Raw genomic sequence first — 12,731 nt, 5'->3', positions numbered from 1 at the left:
TGGGAAACATAGAGACTAATGCAAGGGAGGAACTGAAAGAAATCAGTATCTCTAAGGACATGGTCTTGGGGAAATTGATGGGATTGAAGGCAGATAAATCCCAAGGGCCTGATAATCTACATCCTAGGGTACTTAAGGAAGTGGCCATTCAGATAGCAGATGTTTTAAGATCAGTACCCATGGATTGGAGGGTAGCTAATGTTACCCCACTATTTAAAAAGGGGGCTAGAGAAAAAGCGGGGAATTATAGGCCGGTGAGCCTTACATCAGTAGTGGGCAAAATGATGGAATCCATTATTAAGGATGTAATAGCGGAGCATATGACTAGCAGAGAAGGGATCGGACAGAGTCAACATGGATTTACAAAAGGTAAATCGTGCTTGACAAATCTATTGGAATTCTTTGAGATGGTGACAGGTAAAATAGATAGGGGAGAGACAGTGGATGTGGTGTACCTGGACTTCCAAAAGACCTTCGATAAGGTCCCGCATAAACGACTGGCTTCCAAAATCAAGGTTCATGGGATTGGGGGCAAAGTATTGATGTGGATTGAGAACTGGCTGGCAGGTAGAAGACAGAGAGTTGGGATAAATGGCTCATTTTCTGAGTGGCAGGCGGTGACCAGTGGGGTGCCACAGGGATCTGTACTGGGACCCCAGCTGTTCACAATTTACATTAATGATCTGGATGAGGGGATTGGATGTAATATCTCCAAATTTGCAGATGACACTAAGCTAGGAGGGGTTGTGTGCACGGAAGAGGGGGTCAGGAAGCTCCAGTGTGATTTGGATAAATTGAGGGACTGGGCAGATACATGGAAAATGCACTACAATGTGGATAAATGTGAGGTTATCCACTTTGGTAATACAAACCAGAGGGCAGATTATTATTTGAATGGAAATAGATTAAGAGATGGGGAAGTGCAGAGAGACCTAGGGGTACTTGTACATCAGTCTCTGAAGGCGAGCATGCAGATACAGCAGGCGGTTAAAAAGGCAAATGGTATGTTGGCCTTCATATCAAGAGGGTTTGAGTATAGGAACAAGGATACCTTACTGCAGCTGTACAGGGCCTTGGTGAGACCCCACCTGGAGTATTGTGTGCAGTTTTGGCCACCTTATCTAAGGAAGGATGTTCTTGCAATGGAGGGAGTGCAGAGACGATTCACCAGGCTGATACCTGGAATGGCAGGAATGACTTATGAGGAAAGATTGCGCAAATTGGGATTGTACTCACTGGAGTTTAGAAGATTGAGAGGGGATCTCATAGAGACATATAAAATTCTGGCAGGACTGGACAGAATGGATGCAGATGGGATGTTTCCAATGATGGGAAAATCCAGAACCCGGGGCCGTGGTTTGAGGATAATAGGCAAACCATTTAGGATCGAGATGAGGAGGAATTTCTTTACCCAGAGGGTGGTGAATCTGTGGAATTCATTGCCACAGAGGGCAGTAGAGGCAGGTTCATTAAATATATTTAAGAGGGAATTAGATATATTTCTTCAGTATAAGGGTATTAAAAGTTACGGAGAGAAGGCGGGGACGGGTACTGAACTTTAAGATCAGCCATGATCTCGTTGAATGGCGGAGCAGGCTCGAAGGGTCGAATGACCTACTCCTGCTCCTATCTTCTATGTTTCTATGTTTATATGAAATAAATTGAGGTCTAATACTTTGGAGGAACAAATCTGTAGAGAGATAGCTGACAGCTGCAGGAAACATAAGGTTGTGATAATAGGGGATTTTAATTTTCCACATATTGACTGGAATTCCCATACTGTAAAAGGGCTGGATTGCTTGGAGTTTGTCAAATATGTTTAAGAAAACTTTCTAAATCAATATATAGAGGTACCAACTGGAGAGGATGTAATACTGGATCTCATATTAGGAAAGAAGACAGGACTGGTGACAAAAGTATGTGTAGAGGAACATTTTGGGACCTGTGATCATAATGCCATTAATTTCACATTAATTATGGAGAAGGATAGATCTGGGCCTCAGGTTTAGATTTTAAATTGGAGAAAGGCCAATTTTGAGGAAATGAGAAAAGATCTAGATTGTGTGGATTGGGATAAGTTGTTTTTGGGCAAAGATGTGCGAGGTAAGTGGAGGACCTTCAAAGGTGAAATTTTGAGAGTACAGAGTTTGTAATTTCCTGTAAGGATAAAAGGCAAGGTTAGCAGGCATAGGAAACCTTGGTTTTTGATGGATATTGGGAATCTAGTACAGACAAGATGGAGAAAATGAGATACTTGAGGAATATAAAAAATGCAAGAAAAAACTCAAGTAAAAAATCAGGAAGGCTGAAAGAAGACATGAAGTTGCTTTGGCAGACAATGTGAAGGAAAATCCTAAGGATTCTACAGGTATATTAAGAGTAAAGAACAAAATTGGTTTATTTGAAGATTAGAGTGGTCAGCTATGGATGGAGTCAAAAGATGAGGGAGATCTTAAATGTGTTTTTTTTTCATCAGTATTCACTCAGGAAATAGGCATATGCGAAGTAAGGAAACCAAACAGTGAGGTCATGGAAGCAATACAGATTAAAGAGGAGGAAGTGCTTGCTGCCTTAAAGCAAATAAGGGTACATAAATCCCCATGATCTGACAAAATATTCCCTCCAACCTTGATGGAGGCTAGTGTAGAAACTGCAGGGGCTCTGGCAGAAATATTTAAAATATCCTTAGCCATGGGTATGGTGCCAGAGGATTGGAGAGTACCTCATGTTGTTCTGTTGTTTTAAAAAAGCCTCCAAAAGTAACCCTGGAAATTATGGGCTGGTGAGCCTGACATCAGTAGTTGGTAAATTATTGGAAGGTGTTCCAAGAGATCAGATATACAATTATTATGGTAGCCAGGGTCTGATTAGGAATAGTTGACATGGCTTTATGCATAATAGGTCATGTTTAACCAATCTGATAGAGTTTTTTGAGTAGGTTAGTTGGAAAGTTGATGAAGGAAAAGCTGTGGATGTTGTTTACATGGACTTTACTAAGGCCTTTGACAAGGTCCCGCATGGGAGGTTAGTCAGGAACCTTCAGATGCTAGATATTTATGGTGAAGTAGTGAACTAGATTCAACAATGGCTGGACAGGAGAAGACACAAAGTAGTGGTGGATGATTGCTTCTTAAACTGGAGGGCTGTGACTAGTGGTGTGCCTCAGGGATCAGTGTTGATACCATTGTTGTTTGTCATCTATATTAATGACCTGGATGATAATGTGGCAAATTGGATCAGCAAGTTTGCAGACGACACCAAGATGAAGGTGTAGTGGACAGTGAGGAAGGTTTCAAAGCTTGCAGAGGGCTTCGAACTAGCTGGAAAAATGGGATGAAAAATGGCAGATGGAATTTAATGAAGATAAGTGTGAGGTGTTGCATTTTGGAAGGACAAACCAAAAAAGGACATACACGGTAAATGGTATGGCACTAAGGAGAGCTATAGAGCAGAAGGATCTGGGAATACAGATACATAATTCCCTGAAAGTGGCATCACAGGTGGATAGGTTTTAAAGAGAGTTTCAGGCATATTGGCCTTCATAAATCAAAATATTGAGTATAGGAGTGGGGATGTTATGGTAAAGTTGTATAAGACGTTGGTGAGGCCAAATTTGGAGTATTATATGCAAATTTAGAGTTAGGTATCCAGTCACCAAACTACGGGAAAGATATTAATGAGATAGAAAGAGTGCAGAGAAGATTTACTAGGATGTTGCCCAAACTTCAAGAACTGAGTTAAAGGTAAAGGTTAAACTGGTTAAAGCTTTATCCCTTGGAGCATAGAAGAATGAGGGGAGATTTGATAGAGGCATTTAAAATTATGAGGGGGATAGTCAGAGTAAATGTAGATAAACTTTTTCCACTGAGGGTAGGTGAGATACAAATGAGAGGTTATGGATTAATAGTGAAAGGGGAAAAGTTTTGGGGGAACATGGGGGCAGAATTTTTTCACACAGAGTGGTGGGAGTGTAGAATGAGCTGCTGGCTGAAGTGGTGAATGCAGGCTCAATTTTAACATTTAGAAGAATTTGGACAGGTAAATGGATGGGATACATATGGAGGGCCCTGCACTGGGTGTGGGTCTGAGGCACTAGGGAAAACAAAATGTTTCGGCACAGACTAGAAGGGCCAAAGGTGTCTGATTCTGTGTCACAAAATAATACCATTTGTAGTTAGTTAGCACAATACAGTGATAGGAACCACAGAGTCAATTATATCCCAATTCACCATAACTTCTTTCTGCAAGTTAGAAGGAGGCCATTCAATCATTTGGCTCAATGCCAATTTCCAGCTGAAAACTTCGTTCCATCTTCTTAATACGCCCTGAAACAAATTCCTTCTGACATATCCATCCATTCCCCTTGGATTCTTTTTGCCACTTACTTGCACTATAGGGTATTTACCATATTTAATATATTAACTAGCACACTTATGGGATATGATAGGAAATCACACCCTCTAGGGTAAACACACACGGACAAAGGAAAAATGCATAAACTTCATACAGATGGAACTTGAGGACAGGATTGAATCTGATTTGCTGTGTTGTGAGGCACAGCACTAATTGCTGTACTACTACAGCACCCTTCCTTACACTGCATAATACTTGGCACACAAGCGCAGAACAACAGGATAGACTAAATATGCATAACAGTTAGCTTCAAGGTTTTTTCCCCACAAAATATATTCTATTCATAATATTAATATTAAATGGAATGGGATCATGTCATTTTCTTCATTCACTGAACAAAGCAATTCAACACATTCGCTTCTAATATATCAACATCACCAATGTTTCTTTCTCAAACATTGCATCATTGAAATGTTTGAGAGGCTGTTACATCAGGCCCAGCCTCTCAACATACAGTGGTAGTATGACCCTAGGTGTGGTCTTTTCCATAAACCCTTTGCAGAGGCTGCACTGAGCTTCATTGAGTCCTTCAACACCTGCTCCTGCACTACAGTGTGAGCTAGTTAGCATCATTTGATGGTCAACATCTTACATTGGAAGACTGGGCATGTTTTAAGCAGATCAAATTGCATTTTCTAGCAGCAGTATTCATCCCTAAGAACAGGCCATAGGACTCCTGCTCAGAATGAACCTTTTTCCCTTTCCAGACACACAGTTCATAAAGAAGTGGATGACTATTGCATCTGCACCACAGCCTCTGCAAGGGAATGAGGTTGAGATCCCAAATTTGCATGAAGGATTTGTCGAGGTTGTTTCTCACCATCAGTCAATCAAGGTCTTGATGCATATTTGAGAATTCTGGTGATGACATTCTGCCACATTGATTTGACAGTCTTCCCAAAGAGCTACCCCATAGGAATCACTGTCTCTTTCTCCCACATAGCCTCCAAGACATCCTGTGAAGAACACTGCCTTCTTGACTTGTGGTCAAAAATGATTTTTCCATAGAAACTTTCACACAAGTCGCATCAGGTGGGCCAAGATCCAAATGAATAGATCATTCTGTGGCAATGAGGCCAGATTAATCCTTTGCAATATTTGAGTCAGACATGTAGAAATATGGATCCGCTGGAGTGGCTCATCAGAAGAAGAGTCTGGAGAAACAGATTTCATAGATCCTTAAAAGAATACTTTGAATATATGTAATGGGGATAATCTCCAATGAGATACCACAGATGGCACTAATACATGAATTCCTTTCCTTGGGAATGATAATGAGTTTTTTGTCATGCATTGTACAATGTACATATACACATTACAACAGCATACTTAAATTAAGAAGAGAAAATAATACAAAAAATAGAGAGACGTAATGTGCATAAATTAAGATAATATGTAGAGAATATGATCACAGCAACTCCTGAGAAGTCATGTATGTTCCAACTGTTTCCATGCAGCCAAAATGTCTCTTCCAGCAGTGGAATAGCTAGAAGGCTTTGCTTTCAGTGACATTGGTCCATCTTCCTAAAGAACATTGACGATGAAGAGATAATTGCTTCCATTAGTTTCACAGCTATGAAAAAAGAAAAAAATTGTATTCTAAACCAAAGAAGGTATCCCGGGAGGAAACCAACAGATGTATTCTGAAGACTGAGAGGGAAGGTTAAGATGAGTCTGGTGATGGGATCTCATTAAAGGCCATGGAAAATGAAAAGGATAAACTGTTGAAAGCAGAAGTTGATGATGGAAGGCAAGGATTAGGGGAACCCTTTGTCCAGGTTGAGAGGGGTTGTGAGCAGGGATTCTAGAAACAATTGAGATAAGGTGAAGTCGTTTCCCTCCACTATGGTAGAGGGAAAGCTATGATGCTGTAAGAATGAAGACATCTCAGAGAAGGAAGTAGGCTATTATAATTGCATGTATTATTCAGTATCCATTGCTTCATTGTCTACCTAAGAGAAGGATGCTTGGTCCACATGGGCTATCAGGAACTCCTTTAGATATTCTTTCCTGAAAGAGTGACAAAATTATAAGCCTAAGTGACCCTCTTCACAACTCCAAACTTTAGCACCTACATAGTGCATCAATCATCAGATGGGAGAATTCTGATGATTCACTAAAATCCCTCACATTCTGCCTTGGAAATCTACCTGCACTGTTCGTAACACAGTTGAATCACTGCTCTAATTACTAAAATGGGCTTGCTACAACATTTCTGTATTTCCTGCTGAGTACTGCCTTGCTTAAAAAAACTTAGACCTCTGCATAAAATACAGTTTCTGTGCAGCTACTCACATGCAGGTATAAGTAGAGTAACTTAATGTCAGAAGAATTGCTTTCTTTGATGCTCCACTGTGTGGGAATTATTATTACTGGAGAGATAACTTTATTTCCTGCCAGGCTATTGTATTTTTCAGATAGAGCTCTTCTATAGCCCACAAGCTCATGCCACCTATGCACATGCATCTGACCTTTTAACCTAGTAACCTCTCATCTATTACAGTCGCCTAGGAGATCACCTGCCCCAAAATCACCCTACTCTCCTACCTATTACAAACAGCACCTTTCTTCTGGCAGTTAGACCACTCTTTGAGTGAACATTGGAGCTATCGTCTTTCAACTGTAGCATCGTCTATGGTAGCCAAGGTGAATTTTGCTGCTATTGGCAACCATGAGGGAAGGTGCCATTAAGAGCTGATGTCATTTTCTGTTTGCTCTGTTGCAAAATATCAGGAGTTGTGCTAAATGAAGTATCTAGTTGCAACCTTGGCTGATCTAATTATTTTCTTTTTACGAAGCATGAATTGGGTTTTAGAGAGAAAAAAATCAAGTTTAATCATTACAAAAGCTGAAGTCTAATTTCTGGGAAGATCACCCTTATTCACAAATTAATAGTTTTTAAAAATTGAATGGCAATTGAATGCCTTATGCTAATTTTCTGTGACTTAGAATGTGAATTACTTACAATTTTTTCACTTCTCCAAGATTAATCTCCTCAGTACATGGTTTTATTTCCTTCATCAACAATGTTTAAATCAATCCTACTTCCTCTTGTTGTTTTGGCTTTTGTATTCTGTTTTAATATTCTTATACTGATAGCTTTGAGGCTTCAGTGGGTATCATGGACCGCATTACAGCTTACGACTACAGAACCTGAAAAAATTTCATTTCCAGTTGCATGTGATTCCTGGTTCTCAAGCCTCACTCATGTGAAACTGGAGAGCTGCAGACACCTGCTGGCCATCTGCAGATAGCTCAGCTGGAAGGAAATAGAAATATTCAGCTTTTTAAAAAATTTATTTTTCACACTATGAACCATATCAATCAAAATACACACAAACATTTCCCTCTTGAATATACACAGTGGCAATTTCTCTCCTTTTTTCCCCCCTCCCTTCCCTCTCTCCTTCCCACCCCCTTCCAAACCCATTAAATGTTCAACATATACAATAAAATAAAACCATTAAACAATGTCATCACACAATAAAAATAAACAAGAAAATTGTGTCATCTACTTTTACACACTGGATCAAGTCATTTTGTCTTCTTCTCACTCTATCATTTTAGGGGGTAAAGGTCCGAGGCAAGCCCTCTCTGTTGTGTTCCATGTATGGTTCCCAAACTTGTTCAAATAATGTGACTTTATTTTTTAAATTATATGTTATTTTTTCCAATGGAATACATTTATTCATTTCTATGTACCATTGGTGTATTCTCAGGCTCTCTTCTGATTTCCAAGTTGACATTATACATTTTTTTGCTACAGCTAAGGTTATCATAATAAATATTTTTTGCGCTTCATTCAGTTTGAGGCCTAATTCTTTACTTCTTATATTACTTAGAAGAAAGATCTCTGAGTTTTTTGGTATGTTGCTTTTTGTGATTTTATTTAATACCTGGTTTAGATCTTCCAAAAACTTATTCACTTTCTCACATGGCCAAATTGCATGTACTGTTGCTCCCGTTTCCTTCTTACAGCGAAAACATCTGTCTAATTCTGTTGGATCCCATTTTTTTTTTTAACTTTTGGGGCATGATATATAGACTGTGTAACCAATTATCATGTGAGAATTATCATGTGTAACCTCATATTTATTATATTTTTCATAGTACCAGAGCATAACTTTTCCCATATTTCATTTTTTATCTTTATGTTTAAATCTTTTTCCCACTTTTGTTTGGGTTTATAGCTTTTTTCATCATTTTCCTTCTCTTGCAGCTTGATATACATGTTTGTTATAAATCTTTTTATTATTATTGTTTCTGTAATCACATATTCAAAGCTGCTTCCTTCTGGTAATCTCAGTCTGCTTCCCAATTTGTCCTTTAAGTAGGTTTTCAGTTGATGGTATGCAAACATTGTTCCATATTTGTACTTCATTTGTTCAAATGTTAATAAATTATTTCCCAAAAAACAATTTTCTATCCTTTTAATTCCTTTTCTCTCCCATTCTTTAAAGGAAAGGTTATCTATTGTGAAGGGGATTAGTTGATTTTGCATCAATAATAATTTTGGTAGTTGGTAATTTGTTTTTTTCCTTTCTACGTGAATCTTCTTCCAGTACTGCACCATTTATTCAACATATAGAAATATGCAGCTTGAAGGAAGGGTGAGAGGACCAAATGAGGGGAAAAGAGATTGGAGAATAGCATGCAGCATTCTAAAGTGATGGCACATATCTGAGAAATATGAACATTTGGAAACAGGAGTAGGTCCTTCAACTCTTCAAAACTACTTCATAATTCAGTAAGATCATACCACCCTGCATCACCATCCAGCTGCAATAACCTTGCATACTTTTACTAATCAACTATCTATCTACCTTTGTGTCATTATGAAACAATTCTGCTTCTGTCACTATTGAGGAAAAAAACGTCAAATGCTACTTGCCCTTTTAGGGAAAACTATTTTATTTCATTTAATTTGGAAACCTTGTTTTTAAAAAGTGATCACAGAGTTCTAGATTATCTCAAAAGGCAAAAAATCTTCTCCATATCCATCCCATCAAGACTCCTCAGGAACCTATATATTTCAAACAAATCCTCTCAGACTTAACTCCAATGGATTCAAACAAAGACTGTCCAACTCATGTTAATGTAAGCTAGAATCAGAATTTATTGTCATGTTTTCATTGTTTTGCAGCAGCTTCACAAGTGCAAAAATTACTAAAATATTTATTTCGTGCTAAGTGAGGTCTCTGGTTCATTCTCCATTCAGAAATCTGATGGCAGAGGGGAAGAAGCTGTTTTTGTAACATTGGGTGTTCATCTTCCGACTCCTGTACCTCCTTCCTGAGCCGTGAGAAGAGGGCATGGCCCAGGTGGTGAGGGTCCTTAATGATAGAAGCTGATTTCATGAGATACTGCATCTTTAAGATGTCCTTAATGGAGTGAAGACTAATACCCATGATGGCGCTGGTCAAGTTCAGAACTCTATAGCAGGGGAGACCAACCTTTTTGAAACTGCGAGCCACTTTAAGAGTACTGAGTAATACGAAGGGCTACCAGTTTAGTACACACTTCTGAAGTAACAAAGTTGCACGGTTTACCTTTAATTATATATTAGTATTAATGATTAATTATATTCATCTATGTGAAGACACTGATCACATTGATGATTCCTCACAATAATTATTAACAATAACTTAACAAGGTAGGAAACATACGTTTCAACATGCAACACTTTATTTCTATTAATCTCTGCAAATGTTTCATTTTCAAATGATCACTTTTGCAACATTTCATAGGAAATCATCATGTCCCATTTTTACTAGCCAGAAATTCTAACAATTTTTAACAAATCATGAACTATGCACCATGTTTGTTCAAGTTATCAATTATGTAAGATTTAACAAAAATCAACTCTTTCAGATTTTTAAATAAATCTTATCACATTTTGTACTAATCACCAAATCTGCAGCATTTTAAACAAAATCATATCTGTCACACTTTACAACACATTTGTCACAATTTTTCAATATTTGAATTTGTTAGCGTCAGTAAAACAAACATTAAAAGATGGGTAATTTAATATAAAAACTTATCAACTCCAACAGAATTTAATTTTGCTATGGCACTGCCATGTTGCCACTGACAACATCTGGTATCTGTTTTTTTTGTCTGTTAGTGGGAAGCCTGGCATTGCAAGCTGCTCACCAGGGTACTGTAATCTGGGATGTAACTTGACACTGCAACTCTGAGTGAGTCTTGTAGATGTGCATCAGCGAGGCGTGTTCTGTGTTTGTTCTTGATGAAGTTCATGTCAGAAAAGGCTGATTCACAAAGATAGGTTGAACCAAACAAGCTGGCAACCTTCATATCTGCTGTGTACTTTTCTGTGTCCACAAGGTGCCAAAAGTTTGGTGCAACCTGGTAGGCTTTGAGGTGGAGGTCATTTTGCAATGTTATAATTTCAATCTCCACCTGTCCAGCATCCAAGTTGAACGTTGCACTTAGTTGTTCAGCAATGCATTTAATGTCCACTTGCACGAAAGGATTGGAAATGAATAACACACATGGCTCAAGCTGATCAAAGTCACAAAATCTGTTCTCATACTCTTGCCCAAGTCTGTTTATGGCTTGAGAGTACTCTTCTGCAACTTTGTCAAAAGTCTCAGATGCAGAAGCATTGTCTTTCAGCACCGAATGCACAGAGGGAAAGTGTAGCACTTTTTTTTTGTAAATGCACTGAGAAAAGTTTAATCTTGGCTTTAAATGCATTTACAGCACTTATCATGTCAGCAATAGTCTTACCTTTGCCTTGCAGCTCACAGTTCAAGAGGTTTAGTTTCCCAGTGATGTCCGTTAAAAATGCAATGTCAAGTATCCTCTCAGTGTCCTCCAGCAGCGAGGCGTCTTCACCTTTGAATTGTATGAATTCTTTGATTTCACCCAAAAATGACAAAAAAACGTTGCAAAACTCATCACCTGCTGAGCCATTGGATTTCTGTGTGTAGTAACAGGTCACCATATTCAGCTGACAGCTCCTCCAATAGCACCTTGAATATCCTGTGATGTTTCGCTTTGGAGCAGATGCCATTTATGATCTTCACGACGGGAGTCATCACATGCTCAAAGCCAGTCACTTTTGCACATATCGCCTACTGGTGAAGGATGCAGTGGTAATGCAGAAATGTTGGGAAGTCTGTGTCACCTATACAGTGCGCGATGAAACCTGCATGTTGGCCGGTCATAGCAGGAGCTCTGACTGTAGTCACCGATACCAGCTTTTCCAATGATACCTTTTTCTTCGCGAAAAACCTCTTCACCGTGTTATAGATGTCAACTCCCATTGTCATTGTCTTTAGGGGCAGAAGTGTCAGGAGTTCTTCTTTTGTGAAGAAATCATCAAACACCATCTGGATAAAGATCATCAGCTGCACTGTACTGTTGCTGTCCACGGACTCGTCGCACTGGATGCTAAACCACCTGCACTTCACCAGTCCAGCTGCTCGGTCAAGTTTCCGGACATAGCTGAAACTCTTCTAATCATCGTACTTGCCCCCAGTTGGACATCGGAGAGAGTGGATATGACATCGGCTCCATTCTTCTCGTCTTTAAACACAGTGTTTGCAATTATCATCATTGCTTCTTTGAAAACCTTCCCGTCTGAAAATGCCTTCTTCTTCTTTATCAAAAAATGTGTAGCTCTGAATGAGGCTTCGGTTGTTTATCAGGAGTTTTTCACAGGCCTCGTGAAAAAAGACTGCTGTTTGCCCAAAGCTGCCTTTAAGTTGCGGGCTTTTTCTGCCCGCAGTGTGCTGCCCAGTGGGTAGTTAGCATGGTTGCTTTTGTGACACGTACTGAAGTGTCTCTCCACATTGTGCCGCTTTGCTGTCACCACAGTCGCCCTGCAAATGAGACACACACAGTTTTCTTTCACGGTAGTAAAAAAGAAACTCTTCCTCCCATTCACTGTGAAAATGATAAGTTTTCTTTCCTTTTTCTGCCATGTTTTTGGAAGTAGAAACTACATTTAACTCGTCATTTTCACAGCGCCCGCTAGCTTATTCAGCAAATGCTGAGGGTTGTCATGCGCACAATACTGACCTTTGAACCAGACTAGATCAGAGTTCATATATATTAAACATTTTTATTTTTAAAATTTTTTTTATATTTTCATTTTCAAATCTACATCAATAGCCGTTTTCAGGTGGAATCGCCTGGAGAATGTGACTCCGGAGCAGGCTACGGGGGTCTGCGAAGGGACGTTCAGGTGGCAGCGCTGAAGGAGGTGTTCTGCCACCTAAAAAATCTGAAGCAGGGAGAGGGGCCACAGAGCAGCATCTGAATTTGGGCAGGGGCAGCTGTTTGACAGC

At 39.3% G+C, this 12,731-nt stretch overlaps 1 long non-coding RNA gene across 1 annotated transcript in view; it reads right to left on the bottom strand.

The window, feature by feature from the left end:
• Positions 1-12,447, bottom strand: part of LOC138751569 (uncharacterized) — a 40,058-nt gene extending 27,611 nt beyond the window's left edge. The window contains exon 1 of the long non-coding RNA XR_011350054.1: positions 11,167-12,447. This is a non-coding gene — a long non-coding RNA (uncharacterized lncRNA). The remainder of the gene's footprint in view (positions 1-11,166) is intronic.
• Between the last annotated feature and the right edge of the window lie 284 nt (positions 12,448-12,731).

The sequence above is a fragment of the Narcine bancroftii genome, chromosome 1, assembly GCF_036971445.1.
Source record: "Narcine bancroftii isolate sNarBan1 chromosome 1, sNarBan1.hap1, whole genome shotgun sequence".
Classification (NCBI taxonomy): domain Eukaryota; kingdom Metazoa; phylum Chordata; class Chondrichthyes; order Torpediniformes; family Narcinidae; genus Narcine; species Narcine bancroftii.
Note: the sequence above shows the minus strand (reverse complement) of the source record. Positions and strands in the feature narration are given on the sequence as shown.